This window comes from Carica papaya, chromosome 5, assembly GCF_054855325.1.
Source record: "Carica papaya isolate Zhongbai chromosome 5, ASM5485532v1, whole genome shotgun sequence".
Taxonomy (NCBI): domain Eukaryota; kingdom Viridiplantae; phylum Streptophyta; class Magnoliopsida; order Brassicales; family Caricaceae; genus Carica; species Carica papaya.
Window position 1 is genome coordinate 27,637,208 of NC_142313.1, and position 17,917 is coordinate 27,655,124.

Here is a 17,917-nt window from a genome sequence, read left to right on the forward strand (position 1 = left end):
TCGCGCGTAACGTCGAACGACCCGTCTGAAAAAAAAAATTAGTGCGACACGAGGACTTCCGAGGAGGTCACCCATCCGAGTACTACTCTCGCCCAAGCACACTTATCTGCGGAGTTCTCATGGGATCCGGTGCATTAGTGCTGGTATGATCGCACCAGTTTAATTTCGCGTTGCAAATACATAAACTCCTTCTCCTTTCTTCCCCCTCCCGTTATTTGTTTCCTTGTGCGTGCGCACTGCACCTCTCGTTCTCGTTCAAATATCAAGTAAAATGCCACGGCGCCGTGACTCACATTTGCGAATAAATCTGCGGACCATAATTAAAGTCGTGCGTAACGTCGAACGGCACATCTGAAAAAAAGAAAATGGGTGCAATACGAGAACTTCCCAGGAGGTAACCCATCATTGTACTACTTTCGCCAAAGCACACTTAACTTCAGAGTTCTGATGGGATCCGGTGCATTTGTGCGGGTGTGACCGCACCTGTTTAATTTCATGCTGAAAATACATACACTCCTTCTTCCCTCCCCCCCTCCCATCATTTGTTTCCTTGTGCGTTCACACTGCACCTCTCCTTCTCGTTCTAATATCGATAAAAATGCCTCTGATTTTTTACTCACATTTGCGTATAAACTAGCGGACCATAGTTCCAGTCGCGCGTAACATCGAACGACCCATCTGAAAAAAAATTGTTGCGATACGAGGACTTCCCGAGAGGTCACCCATCCGAGTACTACTCTCGCCCAAGCACACTTAACTGCAAAGTTCTGATGGGATCCACTGCATTAGTGCTGGTATGATGCCACTTGTTTAATTTTGCGCTTCAAATACATACACTCCTTCTCTTTTCTTCCTCCTCCCGTCATTTGTTTCCTTGTGCGTGCGCACTGCACCTCCCGTACTCATTATAATATCAAGTAAAATGCCACAGCGCCATGACTCAAATTTTCGAATAAACCTGCGGATCATAAATTAAGTCGCGCGTAACGTCGAAAGAATCATCTACAAAAAGATGGGTGCAACACGACGACCTCCCAAGAAAATGGGTGAAAGATAAGGACTTCGCAAGAGGTCACCCATCCGAGTACTTTTCTCGCCCAAGCACCCTTAACTGCGGAGTTCTGATAGAATCCGTTGCATTAGTGCTGGTATGATCCCTCATGTTTCATTCTGCACTGCAAATACATACACTCTTTCTCCTTCCATCCCCCCTCCCGTCATTTGTTTCCTTATGCGTGCACTCTGCATCTCTCTTTCTCGTTGTAATATCAAGTAATATGCCCCGGCACCGTGACTCACATTTGCGAATGAACCAGCGGACCCTAGTTCCAGACGCGCGTAACGTCGAACGACCCATCCGAAAAAAAATCGGTGCAACACGAGGACTTCTTAGGAGGTCACGCATCCGAGTACTAATCTCGCCCAAGCACACTTAACTGCGGAGTTCTGATGGGATCCGGTGCATTAGTGCTGTTATTATCGCACCTGTTTAATTTCGAGCTGCAAATACATAAACTCATTCTCCTTTCTTCCCCCTCCCGCCATTTGTTTCCTTGTACATGCGCACTGCACCTCCAGTGCTCGTTCTAATATCAAGTAAAATGCTACGGTGCCGTGACTCACATTTACGAATAAACCTGAGGACCATAATTCAAGTCGAGCATATCGTCGAAAGAATTATCTGCAAAAAAATGGGTGCAACACGAGGACTTCCTAAGAAAATGGGTGAAAAATAAGGACTTCGTAGGAGGTAACCCATGCTAGTACTACTCTCGCCCAAGCACCCCTAACTTGCGGAGTTCTGATAGAATCCGTTGCATTGGTGCTGGTATGATCGCACCTGTTTCATTCTGCGCTGTAAATACATACACTTTTTCTCCCTCCATCCCCCCTCCCGTCATTTGTTTCCTTGTGCGTTCACACTGCACGTCTCCTTCTCGTTCTAATATCGATTAAAATGCCCCTGCTTCTTGACTCACATTTGCGTATAAACTATCGGACCCTTGTTCCAGTCGAGCGTAAAGTCGAACGACCCGTCTAAAAAAATATTGGTGCGACACAAGGACTTTCCAAGAGCTCACCCATCCGAGTACTACTCTCGCCCAAGCACACTTAACTGCGGAGTTCTAATGGGATCCGGTGCATTAGTACTAGTATGATCGCACCTGTTTAATTTCGCGCTGCAAATACATAAACTCCTTCTCCTTTCTACCCCCTCCCGTCATTTGTTTCCGTGTGCGTGCGCACTGCACCTCTCGTCGTCGTTCAAATATCATGTAAAATGCCACGGCGCCGTGACTCACATTTGCGAATAAATCTGCGGACCATAATTAAAGTCGCGCGTAACGTCGAACGACACATCTGAAAAAAAGAAAATGTGTGCAACACAAGGACTTCACAAGAAAATGGGTGAAATATAAGGACTTCGCAGGAGGTAACCCATGCTAGTACTACTCTCGTCCAAGCACCCTTACCTACGGAGTTCTGATAGAATCCGTTGCATTAGTGCTGGTATGATCGCACCTGTTTAATTTCGTGCTGAAAATACATACACTCCTTCTCCTTTCCTCCCCCTCCCATCAATTGTTTCCTTGTGCGTTCACACTGCACCACTCATTCTCGTTCTAATATCGATTAAAATGCCCCTGCTTCTTGACTCACAATTGCGTATAAACCAGCGGACCCCAGTTCCAGTCGCGCGTAACGTCGAAAGACCCGTCTGAAAAAAAATTGGTGCGACACGAGTACTTCCCAAGAGGTCACCCATCCGAGTACTACTCTCGCCCATGCACACTTAACTGCGGACTTCTGATGGGATCCGGTGCATTAGTGCTGGTATGATCGCACCCGTTTAATTCCGCGCTGCAAATACATAAACTCCTTCTCCTTTCTTCCCCCTCCCGTCATTTGTTTGCTTGTGCGTGCGCACTGCACCTCCCGTGCTCTTTCTAATATCAAGTAAAATGCTACGGTGCCATGAGTCACATTTGCGAATAAACCTGATGACCATAATTCAAGTCGCGCGTATCGTCGAAAAAATCATCTGCAAAAAAATGGGTGCAACACCAGGACTTCCTAAGAAAATTGGTGAAATATAAGGACTTTGCAGGAGGTCATCCATCCTAGTGCTACTCTCGCCCAAGCACCCTTAACTTGCGGAGTTCTGATAGAATCCGTTGCACTGGTGCTGGTATGATTGCTCATGTTTCATTCTGCGCTGCAAATACATACACTTTTTCTCCCTCCATCCCCCCTCCTGTCATTTGTTTCCTTGTTCGTGCACTCTGCATCTCTCCTCCTCGTTCTAATATCGATTAAAATGCCCCTGCTTCTTGACTCACATTTGCATATGAACCAGGCGTCCCTACTTCCAGTCGCGCGTAAAGTCGAACGACCCGTCTAAAAAAAAAATTAATGCGACACGAGGACTTCCCAGGAGGTCACCCATCCGAGTACTAATCTCGCCCAAGCACACTTAACTGCGGAGTTCTGATGGGATCCGGTGCATTCGTGCTGGTATGATCGCACCAGTTTAATTTTGCTCTACAAATACATAAACTCCTTCTCCTTTCTTCCCCCTCCGGTCATTTGTTTCCTTGTGCGTGCGCACTGCACCTCTCGTTCTCGTTCAAATATCAAGTAAAATGTCACGGCGCGGTGACTCACATTTGCGAATAAATCTGCGGACCATAATTAAAGTCGTGCGTAACGTCGAACGGCACATCTGAAAAAAAGAAAATGGGTGCAACACGAGAACTTCCCACAAGGTAACCCATCATTGTAATACTTTCCCCAAAGCACACTCAATTGCGGAGTTCTGATGGGATCCGGTGCATTTGTGCTGGTATGATCGCACCTGTTTAATTTCGCGCTGCAAATACATAAACTCCTTCTCCTTTCTTCCCCCTCCCGTCATTTGTTTCCTTGTGCGTGCGCACTGCACCTCTCGTTGTCGTTCAAATATCATGGAAAATGCCACGGCGCCGTGACTCACATTTGCGAATAAATCTGCGGACCATAATTAAAGTCGCGCGTAACGTCGAACGGCACATCTGAAAAGAAGAAAATGGGTGCAACACGAGAACATCCCAGAAGGTAACCCATCATTGTACTACTTTCGCCAAAGCACACTTAACTGCGGAGTTCTGATGGGATCCGGTGCATTTGTACTGGTGTGACCGCACCTGTTTAATTTCGTGCTGAAAATACATACACTCCTTCTTCCCTCCCCCCCTCCCATCATTTGTTTCCTTGTGCGTTCACACTTCACCTCTCATTCTCGTTCTAATATCGATTAAAATGCCCCGGCTTCTTGACTCACATTTGCGTATAAACCAGCGGATCCTAGTTCAAGACGCGCGTAACGTCGAACGACCCGTCTGAAAAAAAATTGTTGCGACACGAGGACTTCTCAGGAGGTCACCCATCCGAGTACTACTCTCGCCCAAACTCACTTAACTGCAGAGTTCTGATGGGATCCGGTGCATTAGTGCTGGTATGATCGCAACTATTTAATTTCGCGCTGCCAATACATAAACTCATTCCCCTTTCTTCCCCCTCCCGTCATTTGTTTCCTTGTGCGTGCGCACTGCACCTCCCGTTCTCGTTCTAATATCAAGTAAAATGCCACGGCGCCGTGACTCACATTTGCGAATAAACATGAGAACCATAATTAAAGTCGCGCATAACGTCGAACGACACATCTGAAAAAAAAAAAGGGTGCAACACGAGAACTTTCCAGGAGGTAACCCATCATTGTACTACTTTCGCCAAAACACACTTAACTGCGGAGTTCTGATGGGATCCGGTGCTTTTGTGCTGGTGTGACCGCACCTGTTTAATTTCGTGCTGAGAATACATACACTCCTTCTTCCCTCCCCCTCTCCCATCATTTGTTTCTTTGTGCGTTCACACTGCACCTCTCCTTCTCGTTCTAATACCGATTAAAATGCCCCTGATTCTTAACTCACATTTGCGTATAAACCAGCGGACCCTAGTTCCAGTCGCGCGTAACGTCGAACGACCCGTCTGAAAAAAAATTTGTGCGACACGAGGACTTCCCAGGAGGTCACCCATCCGAGTACTACTCTCGCCCAAGCTCACTTAACTGCAGAGTTCTGATGGGATCCGGTGCATTAGTGGTGGTATGATCGCACCCGTTTAATTCCGCACTGCAAATACATAAACTCCTTCTCCTTTCTTCCCCCTCCCGTCATTTGTTTCCTTGTGCGTGTGCACTGCATCTCCCGTGCTCGTTCTAATGTCAAGTAAAATGCTACGGTGCCGTGACTCACATTTGCGAATAAACCTGTGGACCATAATTCAAGTCGCGTGTATCGTCGAAAGAATCATCTGCAAAAAAATTGGTGCAACACCAGGACTTCCTAAGAAAATTGGTGAAATATAAGGACTTTGCAGGAGGTCACCCATCCTAGTCCTACTCTCGCCCAAGCACCCATAACTTGCGGAGTTCTGATAGAATTCGTTGCACTGGTGCTGGTATGATTGCTCATGTTTCATTCTGCGCTGCAAATACATACACTTTTTCTCCCTCCATCCCCCCTCCCGTCATTTGTTTCCATGTGCGTGCACTCTGCATCTCTCTTTCTCGTTCTAATATCGATTAAAATGCCCCTACTTCTTGACTCACATTTGCGTATAAACCAGTGGACCCTAGTTCCAGTCGTGCGTAACGTCGAACGACCCGTCTGAAAAAAAATAGTGCGACACGAGGACTTCCCAAGAGGTCACCCATCCGAGTACTACTCTCGCCCAAGCACACGTAACTGCGGAGTTCAGATGGGATCTAGTGCATTAGTGCTGGTATGATCGCACCTGTTTAATTTTGCGCTGCAAATACATAAACTCATTCTCCTTTCTTCCCCCTCCCGTCATTTGTTTCCTTATGCGTGCGCACTGCACCTCCCGTACTCGTTCTAATATAAAGTAAAATGCCACGGTGCCGTGACTCACATTTGCGAATAACCCTGCGGACCATAAATCACGTCGCGCGTAACGTCGAAAGAATCATCTGCAAAAAGATGGGTGCAACACGAGGGCCTCCCAAGAAAATGGGTGAAATATAAGGACTTCGCAGGAGGTCACCAATCCGAGTACTTTTCTCGCCCAAGCACCCTTAACTGCGGAGTTCTGATAGAATCCATTGCATTAGTGCTGGTATGATCCCTCATGTTTCATTCTGCACTGCAAATACAAACACTCTTTCTCCTCCCATCCCCCCTCCCGTCATTTGTTTCCTTGTGCGTGCACTCTACATCTCTCTTTCTCGTTCTAATATCAAGTAATATGCCCCGGCACTGTGACCCACCTTTGCAAATGAACCAACGGTTTATAATTCTATTCGCGCATAATGTCGAACAACCCATCCAAAAAAAATAGGTGCAACACGAGGGCTTCCCAAGTGGTGACCCATCCCAGTACTACTCTCGCCCAAGCACACTAAACTGCGGAGTTCTGATAAAATCCGTTGCATTAGTGCTGGTATGATCGAACCTGTTTAATTTCGCGCTGCAAATACATACACTCCTTCTCCTTTCTTCCCCCTCCCGTCATTTGTTTCCTTGTGCGTTCACACTTTACCTCTCATTCTCGTTCTAATATCGATTAAAATGCCCCTGCTTCTTGACTCACATCTGCGTATAAACCAGCGGACCCTAGTTCCAAACGCGCGTAATGTCAAACGACCCGTCTGAAAAAAAATTGGTGCGACACGAGAATTCCCAGGAGGTCACCCATCCGAGTACTAATCTCGCCCAAGCACACTTCACTGCGGAGTTCTGATGGGATCCGGTGTATTAGTGCTGGTATGATCGCACCTGTTTAATTTTGCGCTGCAAATACATAAACTCATTCCCCTTTCTTCCCCCTCCCGTCATTTGTTTCCTTGTGCGTGCGCACTGCACCTCTCGTTCTTGTTCAAATATCAAGTAAAATGCCACGGCGCCGTGACTAACATTTGCGAATAAATCTGCGAACCATAATTAAAGTCGCGCATAACGTCGAACGGCACATCTGAAAAAAAAAATGGGTGCAACACGAGAACTTCACAAGAAAATGGGTGAAATATAAGGACTTCGCAGGAGGTAACCCATGCTAGTACTACTCTCGCCCAAGCACCCTTACCTACGGAGTTATGATAGAATCCGTTGCATTAGTGCTGGAATGATCGCACCTGTTTCATTTCGCGCTGCAAAAACATACTCCTTCTCCTTTCTTCCCCCTCCCGTCATTTGTTTCCCTGTGCGTGCCCACTGCACCTCTCGTTCTCGTTCAAATATCAAGTAAAATGCCACGGCGCCGTGACTCACATTTGCGAATAAATCTGCGGACCATAATTAAAGTCGCGCGTAACGTCGAACGGCACATCTGAAAAAAAAATGGGTGCAACACGTGAACTTCCCAGGGGGTGACCCATCATTGTACTACTTTCGCCAACGCACACTTAACTGCGTAGTTCTGATGGGATCCGGTGCATTTGTGCTGGTGTGACCGCACCTGTTTAATTTCGTGCTGAAAATACATTCACTCCTTCTTCCCTCCCCCCCCTCCCATTATTTGTTTCCTTGTGCGTGCACTCTGCATCTCTCTTTCTTGTTCTAATATCAAGTAATATGCCTCGGCACCATGACTCACCATTGCAAATGAACCAACGGTTTATAATTCCATTCGCGTGTAACGTCGAAAAACCCATCCAACACGAGGGCTTCCCAAGTGGTCACCCATCCGAGTACTACTCTCGCCCAAGCACACTTAACTGCAGAGTCTTGATGGGATCCGGTGCATTAGTGCTGGTATGATTGAACCTGTTTAATTTCGCGCTGCAAATACATAAACTCCTTCTCCTTTCTTCCCCCTCCCGTCATTTCTTTCCTTGTGCGTGCGCACTGCACCTCTCGTTCTCGTTCAAATATCAAGTAAAATGCCACGGCGCCGTGACTCACATTTGCAAATAAATCTGCGGACCATAATTAAAGTCGCGCGTAACGTCGAACAACACATCTGAAAAAAAGAAAATTGGTGCAACACGAGAACTTCCCAGGAGGTAACCCAAAATTGTACTACTTTCGCCAAAGCACACTTAACTGCGGAGTTCTGATGGGATCCGGTGCATTTGTACTGGTGGGACCGCACCCGTTTAATTCCGCGCTGCAAATACATAAACTCCTTCTCCTTTCTTCCCCCTCCCGTTATTTGTTTCCTTGTGCGTGCGCACTGCACCTCCCGTGCTCATTCTAATATTAAATAAAATGCTACGGTGCCGTGACTTACATTTGCGAATAAACCTGAGGATCATAATTCAAGTCGCGCGTATCGTCGAAAGAATCATCTGCAAAAAAATGGGTGCAACATGAGGACTTCCTAAGAAAATGGGTGAAATATAAGGACTTCGCAGGAGGTCACCCATCCTAGTGCTACTCTCGCCCAAGCACCCTTAACTTGCGGAGTTCTGATAGAATCCGTTGCATTGGTGCTGGTATGATTGCTCATGTTTCATTCTGCGCTGCAAATACATACACTTTTTCTCCCTCCATCCCCCCTCCCGTCATTTGTTTCCTTGTGCGTGCACTCTGCATCTCTCTTTCTCGTTCTAATATCAATTAAAATGCCCCTACTTCTTGACTCACATTTGCGTATAAACGAGTGGACCCTAATTCCAGTCGCGTGTAACGTCGAACGACCCGTTTGAAAAAAAAAATTAGTGCGACACGAGGACTTCCCAGGAGGTCACCCATCCGAGTACTACTTTCGCCCAAGCACACTTAAATGCGGAGTTCTGATGGGATCTGGTGCATTAGTGCTGGTATGATCACAGCTGTTTAATTTTGTGCTGCAAATACATAAACTCATTCCCCTTTCTTCCCCCTCCCGTCATTTGTTTCCTTATGTGTGCGCACTGCACCTCCCGTTCTCGTTCTAATATCAAGTAAAATTCTACAGCGCCGTGACTCACATTTCTGAATAAACCTGAGGACCATAATTCAAGTCGCGCGTAACGTCGAAAGAATCATCTGCAAAAAAATGGGTGCAACACGAGGACTTCACAAGAAAATGGGTGAAATATAAGGACTTCGCAGGAGGTAACCCATGCTTGTACTACTCTCGCCCAAGCACCCTTACCTACGGAGTTCCGATAGAATCCGTTGCATTAGTGCTGGTATGATCGCACCTGTTTCATTTCGTGCTGAAAATACATACACTCATTCTCCTTCCCTCCCCCTCCCATCAATTGTTTCCTCGTGCGTTCACACTGCACCTCTCCTTCTCGTTCTAATATCGATTAAAATGCCCCTGCTTCTTGACTCACATTTGCGTATAAACTAATGTACCCTAGTTCCAGTCGCGCGTAACGTCGAACGACCCGTCTGAAAAAAAATTGGTGCGACCCGAGGACTTCCAAGGAGGTCACCCATCCGAGTACTACTCTCGCCCGAGCACACTTAACTGCGGAGTTCTGATGGAATCCGGTGCATTAGTGTTGGTATGATCGCACCCGTTTAATTCCGCGCTGCAAATACATAAACTCCTTCTCCTTTCTTCCCCCTCCCGTCATTTGTTTCCTTGTGCGTGCGCACTGCACCTCTCGTTCTCGTTCAAATATCAAGTAAAATGCTACGGCGCCGTGACTCACATTTGCGAATAAATCTGCGGACCGTAATTAAAGTCGCGGGTAACGTCGAACGGCACATCTGAAAAAAAAAAATGGGTACAACACGAGAACTTCCCAGGAGGTAACCCATCATTGTACTACTTTCGCCAAAGCACACTTAACTGCGGAGTTCTGATGGGATCTGATGCATTAGTGCTTGTGTGACCGCACCTGTTTAATTTCGTGCTGAAAATACATACACTCCTTCTTCCCCATCCCCCTCCCATCATTTGTTTCCTTGTGCGTTCACACTGCACCTCTCCTTCTCGTTCGAATATCGATTAAAATGCCCCTGATTCTTGACTCACATTTGCGTATAAACCAGCGGACCATAGTTCCAGTCGCACGTAATGTCGAACGACCCATCTAAAAAATAATTATTGCGTTACGAGGACTTCCCAAGAGGTCACCCATCCGAGTACTACTCTCGCCCAAGCACCCTTAACTGTAGAGTTCTGATGGGATCCAGTACATTAGTGCTGGTATGATGCCACTTGTTTAATTTTGCGCTTCAAATACATACACTCCTTCTCTTTTCTTCCTCCTCCTGTCATTTGTTTCCTTGTACGTGTGCACTGCACCTCCCGTACTCGTTCTAATATCAAGTAAAATGCCACGGCGCCGTGACTCACATTTGCGAATAAACTTGCGGACCATAAATCAAGTCACGCGTAACGTCGAAAGAATCATCTGCAAAAAGATGGGTGCAACACGAGGACCTCCCAAGAAAATGGGTGAAATATAAGGACTTCGCAGGAGGTCACCCATCCGAGTACTTTTCTCGCCCAAGCACCCTTAACTGCGGAGTTCTAATAGAATCCGTTGCATTAGTGCTGGTATGATCCCTCATGTTTCATTCTGCACTGCAAATACAAACACTCTTTCTCCTCCCATCCCCCCACCCGTCATTTGTTTTCTTGTGCGTGCACTCTGCACCTCTCTTTCTCGTTCTAATATCAAGTAATATGCCCCGGTACCGTTACTCACCTTTGCAAATGAACCAGCGGTTTATAATTTCATTCGCGCGTAACGTCGAACAACCTATCCGTGAAAAAAAAGGTGCAACACGAGGGCTTCCCAAGTGGTCACCCATCCGAGTACTACTCTCGCCAAAGCACACCTAACTGCGGAGTTCTGATGGGATTCGGGGCTTTAGTGCTGGTATGATCGCACCTGTTTAATTCCGCGCTGCAAATACATACACTCCTTCTCCTTTCTTCCCCCTCCGTCATTTGTTTCCTTATGCGTTCACACTTCATCTCTCCTTCTCGTTTTAATATCGATTAAAATGCCCCTCCTTTTTGACTCACATTTGCGTATAAACCAGCGGACCCTAGTTCCAGACTCGCGTAACGTCGAACGACCCGTCTGAAAAAAAATTGGTGCGACACGAGGACTTTCCAGGAGGTCACCCATCCGAGTTCTAATCTCGCCCAAACACACTTAACTGCGGCGTTCTGATGGGATCCAGTGCATTAGTGCTGGTATGATCGCACCTGTTTAATTTCGCGCTGCAAATATATAAATTCATTCCCCTTTCTTCCCCCTCCCGTCATTTCTTTCCTTGTGCGTGCGCACTGCACCGCCCGTGCTCGTTCTACTATCGAGTAAAATACTACGGTGCCAGGACTCACATTTGCGAATAAACCTGAGGACCATAATTCAAGTCGCGCGTATCGTCGAAAGAATCATCTGCAAAAAAATGGGTGCAACACGAGGACTTCCTAAGAAAATAGGTGAAATATAAGGACTTCGTAGGAGGTCACCCATCCTAGTGCTACTCTTGCCCAAGCACCCTTAACTTGCAGAGTTCTGAAAGAATCCGTTGCAATTGTGCTGGTATGATTGCTCTTGTTTCATTCTGCGCTGCAAATACATACACTTTTTCTCCCTCCATCCCCCCTCCCGTCATTTGTTTCCTTGTGCGTGCACTCTGCATCTCTCATTCTCGTTCTAATATCGATTAAAATGCCCATGCTTCTTGACTCACATTTGCATATAAACCAGCGGACCCTAGTTCCAGTCGCGCGTAATGTCGAACGACCCGTCTGAAAAGAAATTAGTGCGACACGAGGACTTTCCAGGAGGTCAACCATCCGAGTACTAATCTCGCCAAGCACACTTAACTGCGGAGTTCTGATGGGATCCGATGCATTAGTGCTGGTATGGTCGCACCTGCTTAATTCCGCGCTGCAAATAGATAAACTCCTTCTCCTTTCTTCCCCCTCCCGTCATTTCTTTCCTTGTGCGTGCGCACTGCACCTCCCGTGCTCGTTCTAATATCAAGTAAAATGCTAAGGTGCCGTGACTCACATTTGCGAATAAACCTGAGGACCATAATTCAAGTCGCGCATATCGTCGAAAGAATCATCTGCAAAAAAATGGGTACAACACGAGGACTTCTTAAGAAAATGGGTGAAATATAAGGACTTCGCAGGAGGTCACCCATCCTAGTGCTACTCTCGCCCAAGCACCCTTAACTTGCGGAGTTCTAATAGAATCCGTTACATTGGTGCTGGTATGATTGCTCATGTTTCATTCTGCGCTGCAAATACATACACTTTTTTTCCCTCTATCCCCGCTCCCGTCATTTGTTTCCTTGTGCGTGCACTCTGCATCTCTCATTCTCGTTCTAATATTGATTAAAATGTCCCTGCTTCTTGACTCACATTTGCGTATAAACTAGCGGACCCTAATTCCAGACGCGCGTAACGTCGAACGACCCGTCTGAAAAAAAATTGGTGCGACACGAGGACTTCCTAGGAGGTCACCCATCCGAGTACTAATCTCGCCCAAGAACAATTCACTGCGGAGTTCTGATGGGATCCGGTGCATTAGTGCTGGTATGATCGCACCTGTTTAATTTCGCGCTGCAAATACATAAACTCATTCCCCTTTCTTCCCCCTCCCGTCATTTGTTTCCTTGTGCGTGCGCACTGCACCTCTCGTTCTCGTTCAAATATCAAGTAAAATGCCACGGTGCCGCGACTCACATTTGCGAATAAATCTGCAGACCATAATCAAAGTCGCGCGTAACGTCGAACGGCACATCTAAAAAAAAAAATGGGTGCAACACGAGAACTTCCTAGGAGGTAACCCATCATTGTACTACTTTCGCCAAAGCACACTTAACTGAAGAGTTCTGTTGGGATCCATTACATTAGTGCTGGTATGATGCCACTTGTTTAATTTTGCGCTTCAAATACATACACTCCTTCTCTTTTCTTCCTCCTCCCGTCATTTGTTTCCTTGTGCGTGCGCACTGCACCTCCTGTACTCGTTCTAATATCAAGTAAAATGCCACGGCGCCGTGACTCACATTTGCGAATAAACCTGCGGACCATAAATCAAGTCGCGCGTAACGTCAAAAGAATCATCTGCAAAAAGATGGGTGCAACACAAGGACCTCCCAAGAAAATGGGGGAAATATAAGGACTTCGCAGAAGGTCACCCATCCGAGTACTTTTCTCGCCCAAGCACCCTTAACTGCGGAGGTCTGATAGAATCCGTTGCATTAGTGCTGGTATGATCCCTCATGTTTCATTCTGCACTGCAAATACAAACACTTTTTCTCCTCCCATCCCCCCTCCCGTCATTTATTTCCTTATGCGTGCACTCTGCATCTCTCCTTCTCGTTCTAATATCAAGTAATATGCCCCGGCACCGTGACGCATCTTTGCAAATGAACCAGCGGCTTATAATTCTATTCGCGCGTAACGTCGTACGACCCGTCTGAAAAAAAATTAGTGCGACACGAGGACTTCCCAAGAGGTCACCCATCCGAGTACTACGCTCGCCCAAGCACACTTAACTGCGGAGTTCTGATGGGATCGGGAGCTTTAGTGCTGGTATGATCGCACCTGTTTACTTTCGCGCTGCAAATACATAAACTCATTCCCCTTTCTTCCCCCTCCCATCATTTGTTTCCTTGTGCGTGCGCACTGCACCTCCCGTTCTCATTCTAATATCAAGTAAAATGCTACAGCACCGTGACTCACATTTGCGAATAAACCTGAGGACCATAATTCAAGTCGCGCGTAACATCGAAAGAATCATCTGTAAAAAAATGAGTGCAACACAAGGACTTCACAAGAAAATGGGTGAAATATAAGGACTTCGCAGGAGGTAACCCATGCTAGTACTACTCTCGCCCAAGCACCCTTAGCTACGGAGTTCTGATAGAATCCGTTGCATTAGTGCTGGTATGATCGCACCTGTTTCATTTCGCACTGCAAATACATAAACTCCTTCTCCTTTCTTCCCCCTCCCGTAATTTGTTTCCTTGTGCGTGCGCACTGCACCTCCCGTTCTCGTTCTAATATCAAGTAAAATGGTACAGAGCCGTGACTCACATTTGTGAATAAAGCTGAGGACCATAATTCAAGTCGCGCGTAACGTCGAAAGAATCATCTGCAAAAAAATGGGTGCAACACGAGGACTTCATAAGAAAATGGGTGAAATATAAGGACTTCCCAGGAGGTAACCCATGCTAGTACTACTCTCGCCCAAGCACCCTTACCTACGGAGTTCTGATAGAATTCGTTGCATTAGTGTTGGAATGATCGCACCTGTTTCATTTCGCGCTGCAAATACATAAACTCCTTCTCCTTTCTTCCCCCTCCCGTGATTTTTTTCCTTGTGCGTGTGCACTGCACCTCTCATTCTCGTTCAAATATCAAATAAAATGCCACGGCGCCGTAACTCACATTTGCGAATAAATCTGCGGACCATAATTTAAGTCGCGCGTAACGTCGAACAGCACATCTAAAAAAAAGAAAATGGGTGCAACAGGAGAACTTCCCAGGAGGTAACCCATCATTGTACTACTTTCGCCAAAGCACACTTAACTGTGGAGTTCTGACAGGATCCGGTGCATTTGTGCTGGTTTGACCGCACCTGTTTAATTTCGTGCTGAAAATACATACACTCCTTCTTCCCTCCCCCCTCCCATCATTTGTTTCCTTGTGCGTTCACACTGCACCTCTCCTTCTCGTTCTAATATCGATTAAAATGCCCCTGATTCTTGACTCACATTTGCGTATAAACCAGCGGACCATAGTTCCAGTCGCGCATAACGTCGAACGACCTGTCTGAAAAAAAATTGGTGCGACACGAGGACTTCCCATGAGGTCACCCATCTGAGTACTACTCTCGCCCAAGCACACTTAACTGCAGAGTTCTGATGGGATCCGGTGCATTAGTGCTGGTATGATCGCACCCGTTTAATTTCGCGCTGCAAATACATAAACTCCTTCTCCTTTCTTTCCCCTCCCGTCATTTGTTTCCTTGTGCGTGCGCACTGCACCTCCCGTGCTCGTTCTAATATCAAGTAAAATACTACGGTGCCGTGACTCACATTTGCGAATAAACCTGAGGACTATAATTCAAGTCGCGCGTATCGTCGAAAGAATCATCTGCAAAAAAATGGGTGCAACACGAGGACTTCCTAAGAAAATGGGTGAAATATAAGGACTTCGCAGGAGGTCACCCATCCTAGTGCTACTCTCGCCCAAGCACCCTTAACTTGCGGAGTTCTGATAGAATCCGTTGCATTGGTGCTGGTATGATTGCTCATGTTTCATTCTCTGCTGCAAATACATATACTTTTTCTCCTCCCATCCCCCCTCCCGTCATTTGTTTCCTTGTGCGTGCACTCTGCATCTCTCTTTCTCGTTCTAATATCAAGTAATATGCCACGGCACCGTGACTCACCTTTGCAAATGAACCAGTGGTTTATAATTCCATTCGCGCGTAACGTCGAACAACCCATCCGAAAAAAAATAGGTGGAACACGAGGGCTTCCCAGGTGGTCACCCATCCGAGTACTACTCTCGCCCAAGCACACTTAACTGCGGAGTTCTGATGGGATCCGGGGCTTTAGTGCTGGTATGATCGCACCTCTTTAATTTCGCGCTGCAAATACATACACTCCTTCTTTCTTCCCCCTCCCGTCATTTGTTTCCTTGTGCGTTCACACTTCACCTCTCATTCTCGTTCTAATATCGATTAAAATGCCCCTGCTTCTTGACTCACATTTGTGTATAAACCAGCGGACCCTAGTTCCAGACGCGCGTAACGTCGAACGACCAGTCTGAAAAAAAATTGATGCGACACGAGGACTTCCCAGGAGGTCAACCATCCGAGTACTAATCTCGCCCAAGCACACTTAACTGCGGAGTTCTGATGGGATCCGGGGCTTTAGTGCTGGTATGATTGCACGTGTTTAGTTTCGCACTGGAAATACATAAATTCCTTCCCCTTTCTTCCCTCTCCCGTCATTTGTTTCCTTGTGCGTGCGCACTGCACCTCCCGTGCTCGTTCTAATATCAAGTAAAATGCTACGGTGCCGTGACTCACATTTGCGAATAAACATGAGGATCATAATTCAAGTCGCGCGTAACGTCGAAAGAATCATCAGCAAAAAAATGGGTGCAACACGATGACTTCCTAAGAAAATAGGTGAAATATAAGGACTTCGCATGAGGTCACCCATCCTAGTGCTACTCTCGCCCAAGCACCCTTAACTTGCGGAGTTCTGATAGAATCCGTTGCATTGGTGCTGGTATGATCGCTCATGTTCCATTCTACGCTGCAAATACATACACTCTTTCTCCCTCCATCCCCTCTCCCGTCATTTATTTCCTTGTGCGTGCACTCTGCATCTCTCATTCTTGTTCTAATATCAAGTAAAATGCCCTGGCATCGTGACTCACCTTTGTGAATGAACTAGTGGTTTATAATTGCATTCGCGCGTAACGTCCAACGATCCATCCAGAAAAAAATGGGTGCAACACGAGGACTTCTCAGGAGGTCACCAATCCGAGTACTACTTCCGCCCAAGCACACTTAACTGCTAAGTTCTGATGGGATACGGTGCATTAGTGCTGGTATGATGGCACCTATTTAATTTCGCGCTGCAAATACGTACACTCCTTCTCCTTTCTTCCCCTTCCCGTCATTTGTTTCCTTATACGTGTGCACTGCACCTCTCGTTCTCGTATAAATATCAAGTAAAATGTCACGGCGCAGTGACTCACATCTTCGAATAAATCTGCGGACTATAATTAAAGTCGCGCATAACGTCGAAAGGTACATCTGAAAAAAAAAATGGGTGCAACACGAGAACTTCTCAAGAGGTAACCCATCCTTGTACTACTTTCGCCAAAGCACACTTAACTGCGGAGTTCTGATGGGATCCGGTGTATTTGTGCTGGTGTGACCGCACCTGTTTAATTTCGCGCTGCAAATACATAAACTCATTCCCCTTTCTTTCCCCTCCCGTCATTTGTTTCCTTGTGCATGCGAACTGCACCTCCCGTTCTCGTTTTAATATCAAGTAAAATGCCACGGCGCCGTAACTCACATTTGCGAATAAACCTGAGGACCATAATTCAAGTCCCGCGTAACGTCGAAAGAATCATCTGCAAAAAAATGGGTGCAACACAAGGACTTCATAAGAAAATGGGTGAAATATAAGGACTTCACAGGAGGTAACCCATGCTAGTACTACTCTCGCCCAAGCACCTTTACCTACGGAGTTCTGATAGAATCCGTTGCATTAGTGCTGGTATGATCCCTCATGTTTCATTCTGCACTGCAAATACATACACTCTTTCTCCTTCCATCCCCCCTCCCGTCATTTGTTTCCTTGTGCGTGCACTCTGCATCTCTCTTTCTCGTTCTAATATCAAGTAATATGCCCCGGCACCGTGACTCACCTTTGCAAATGAACCAGTGGTTTATAATTCCATTCGTGCATAACGTCGAACAACCCATCCGAAAAAAAATTGGTGCAACACGAGGGCTTCCCAAGTGGTCACCCATCCGAGTACTACTCTCGCCCAAACACACTTAACTACGGAGTTCTGATGGGATCCGGAGCTTTAGTGCTGGTATGATCGGACCTGTTTATTTTCACGCTGCAAATAAATACACTCCTTCTCCTTTCTTCCCCCTCCCGTCATTTGTTTCCTTGTGCGTTCACACTTCACCTCTCATTCTCGTTCTAATATCGATTAAAATGCCCCTGCTTCTTAACTCAGATTTGCGTATAAACCAGCGGACCCTAGTTGCAGACGTGCGTAACGTGGAACGACCCGTCTGAAAAAAAATTGGTGCGACACGAGGACTTCCCAGGAGGCCATCCATCCGAGTACTAATCTCGCCCAAGCACACATAACTGCGGAGTTCTAATGGGATCCGGTGCATTAGTGCTGATATGATTGCACCTGTTTAATTTCGCGCTGCAAA

The 17,917-nt window shown here is 46.6% G+C and overlaps 5 non-coding genes and 31 pseudogenes across 5 annotated transcripts; all 36 read right to left on the reverse strand.

The window, feature by feature from the left end:
- Window positions 1-38: 38 nt before the first annotated feature.
- On the reverse strand, window positions 39-157 carry LOC148257409 (5S ribosomal RNA). The gene has a single exon (XR_015820618.1). It is a non-coding gene; the product is annotated as a 5S ribosomal RNA (ribosomal RNA).
- A 209-nt stretch (window positions 158-366) lies between these two features.
- On the reverse strand, window positions 367-485 carry LOC148257410 (5S ribosomal RNA; annotated as a pseudogene).
- Window positions 486-689: 204 nt separating this feature from the next.
- LOC148257411 (5S ribosomal RNA) lies at window positions 690-807 on the reverse strand (annotated as a pseudogene).
- A 561-nt stretch (window positions 808-1,368) lies between these two features.
- LOC148257412 (5S ribosomal RNA) lies at window positions 1,369-1,487 on the reverse strand (annotated as a pseudogene).
- Window positions 1,488-2,048: 561 nt separating this feature from the next.
- On the reverse strand, window positions 2,049-2,167 carry LOC148257413 (5S ribosomal RNA; annotated as a pseudogene).
- A 563-nt stretch (window positions 2,168-2,730) lies between these two features.
- Window positions 2,731-2,849, reverse strand: LOC148257414 (5S ribosomal RNA; annotated as a pseudogene).
- A 562-nt stretch (window positions 2,850-3,411) lies between these two features.
- On the reverse strand, window positions 3,412-3,530 carry LOC148257415 (5S ribosomal RNA). The gene has a single exon (XR_015820939.1). It is a non-coding gene; the product is annotated as a 5S ribosomal RNA (ribosomal RNA).
- Window positions 3,531-3,739: 209 nt separating this feature from the next.
- Window positions 3,740-3,858, reverse strand: LOC148257416 (5S ribosomal RNA; annotated as a pseudogene).
- A 209-nt stretch (window positions 3,859-4,067) lies between these two features.
- LOC148257417 (5S ribosomal RNA) lies at window positions 4,068-4,186 on the reverse strand (annotated as a pseudogene).
- Window positions 4,187-4,390: 204 nt separating this feature from the next.
- On the reverse strand, window positions 4,391-4,509 carry LOC148257418 (5S ribosomal RNA; annotated as a pseudogene).
- A 207-nt stretch (window positions 4,510-4,716) lies between these two features.
- Window positions 4,717-4,835, reverse strand: LOC148257419 (5S ribosomal RNA; annotated as a pseudogene).
- Window positions 4,836-5,039: 204 nt separating this feature from the next.
- Window positions 5,040-5,158, reverse strand: LOC148257420 (5S ribosomal RNA; annotated as a pseudogene).
- A 560-nt stretch (window positions 5,159-5,718) lies between these two features.
- LOC148257421 (5S ribosomal RNA) lies at window positions 5,719-5,837 on the reverse strand (annotated as a pseudogene).
- A 559-nt stretch (window positions 5,838-6,396) lies between these two features.
- LOC148257422 (5S ribosomal RNA) lies at window positions 6,397-6,515 on the reverse strand (annotated as a pseudogene).
- Window positions 6,516-6,720: 205 nt separating this feature from the next.
- LOC148257423 (5S ribosomal RNA) lies at window positions 6,721-6,838 on the reverse strand. Its single transcript, XR_015819811.1, has one exon. It is a non-coding gene; the product is annotated as a 5S ribosomal RNA (ribosomal RNA).
- A 560-nt stretch (window positions 6,839-7,398) lies between these two features.
- Window positions 7,399-7,517, reverse strand: LOC148257424 (5S ribosomal RNA; annotated as a pseudogene).
- Window positions 7,518-7,706: 189 nt separating this feature from the next.
- LOC148257425 (5S ribosomal RNA) lies at window positions 7,707-7,825 on the reverse strand (annotated as a pseudogene).
- A 209-nt stretch (window positions 7,826-8,034) lies between these two features.
- Window positions 8,035-8,153, reverse strand: LOC148257426 (5S ribosomal RNA; annotated as a pseudogene).
- A 563-nt stretch (window positions 8,154-8,716) lies between these two features.
- Window positions 8,717-8,835, reverse strand: LOC148257427 (5S ribosomal RNA; annotated as a pseudogene).
- A 559-nt stretch (window positions 8,836-9,394) lies between these two features.
- Window positions 9,395-9,513, reverse strand: LOC148257428 (5S ribosomal RNA; annotated as a pseudogene).
- A 208-nt stretch (window positions 9,514-9,721) lies between these two features.
- On the reverse strand, window positions 9,722-9,840 carry LOC148257429 (5S ribosomal RNA; annotated as a pseudogene).
- A 204-nt stretch (window positions 9,841-10,044) lies between these two features.
- Window positions 10,045-10,162, reverse strand: LOC148257430 (5S ribosomal RNA; annotated as a pseudogene).
- A 561-nt stretch (window positions 10,163-10,723) lies between these two features.
- LOC148257431 (5S ribosomal RNA) lies at window positions 10,724-10,842 on the reverse strand (annotated as a pseudogene).
- Window positions 10,843-11,046: 204 nt separating this feature from the next.
- Window positions 11,047-11,165, reverse strand: LOC148257432 (5S ribosomal RNA; annotated as a pseudogene).
- A 561-nt stretch (window positions 11,166-11,726) lies between these two features.
- Window positions 11,727-11,844, reverse strand: LOC148257433 (5S ribosomal RNA; annotated as a pseudogene).
- A 561-nt stretch (window positions 11,845-12,405) lies between these two features.
- On the reverse strand, window positions 12,406-12,524 carry LOC148257434 (5S ribosomal RNA; annotated as a pseudogene).
- Window positions 12,525-13,410: 886 nt separating this feature from the next.
- Window positions 13,411-13,529, reverse strand: LOC148257435 (5S ribosomal RNA; annotated as a pseudogene).
- A 235-nt stretch (window positions 13,530-13,764) lies between these two features.
- LOC148257436 (5S ribosomal RNA) lies at window positions 13,765-13,883 on the reverse strand (annotated as a pseudogene).
- Window positions 13,884-14,446: 563 nt separating this feature from the next.
- On the reverse strand, window positions 14,447-14,565 carry LOC148257437 (5S ribosomal RNA; annotated as a pseudogene).
- Window positions 14,566-14,768: 203 nt separating this feature from the next.
- LOC148257438 (5S ribosomal RNA) lies at window positions 14,769-14,887 on the reverse strand. The gene has a single exon (XR_015819544.1). It is a non-coding gene; the product is annotated as a 5S ribosomal RNA (ribosomal RNA).
- A 561-nt stretch (window positions 14,888-15,448) lies between these two features.
- Window positions 15,449-15,567, reverse strand: LOC148257439 (5S ribosomal RNA). The gene has a single exon (XR_015820570.1). It is a non-coding gene; the product is annotated as a 5S ribosomal RNA (ribosomal RNA).
- A 202-nt stretch (window positions 15,568-15,769) lies between these two features.
- On the reverse strand, window positions 15,770-15,888 carry LOC148257440 (5S ribosomal RNA; annotated as a pseudogene).
- Window positions 15,889-16,449: 561 nt separating this feature from the next.
- LOC148257441 (5S ribosomal RNA) lies at window positions 16,450-16,568 on the reverse strand (annotated as a pseudogene).
- A 207-nt stretch (window positions 16,569-16,775) lies between these two features.
- LOC148257442 (5S ribosomal RNA) lies at window positions 16,776-16,894 on the reverse strand (annotated as a pseudogene).
- A 560-nt stretch (window positions 16,895-17,454) lies between these two features.
- Window positions 17,455-17,573, reverse strand: LOC148257443 (5S ribosomal RNA; annotated as a pseudogene).
- A 205-nt stretch (window positions 17,574-17,778) lies between these two features.
- On the reverse strand, window positions 17,779-17,897 carry LOC148257444 (5S ribosomal RNA; annotated as a pseudogene).
- Between the last annotated feature and the right edge of the window lie 20 nt (window positions 17,898-17,917).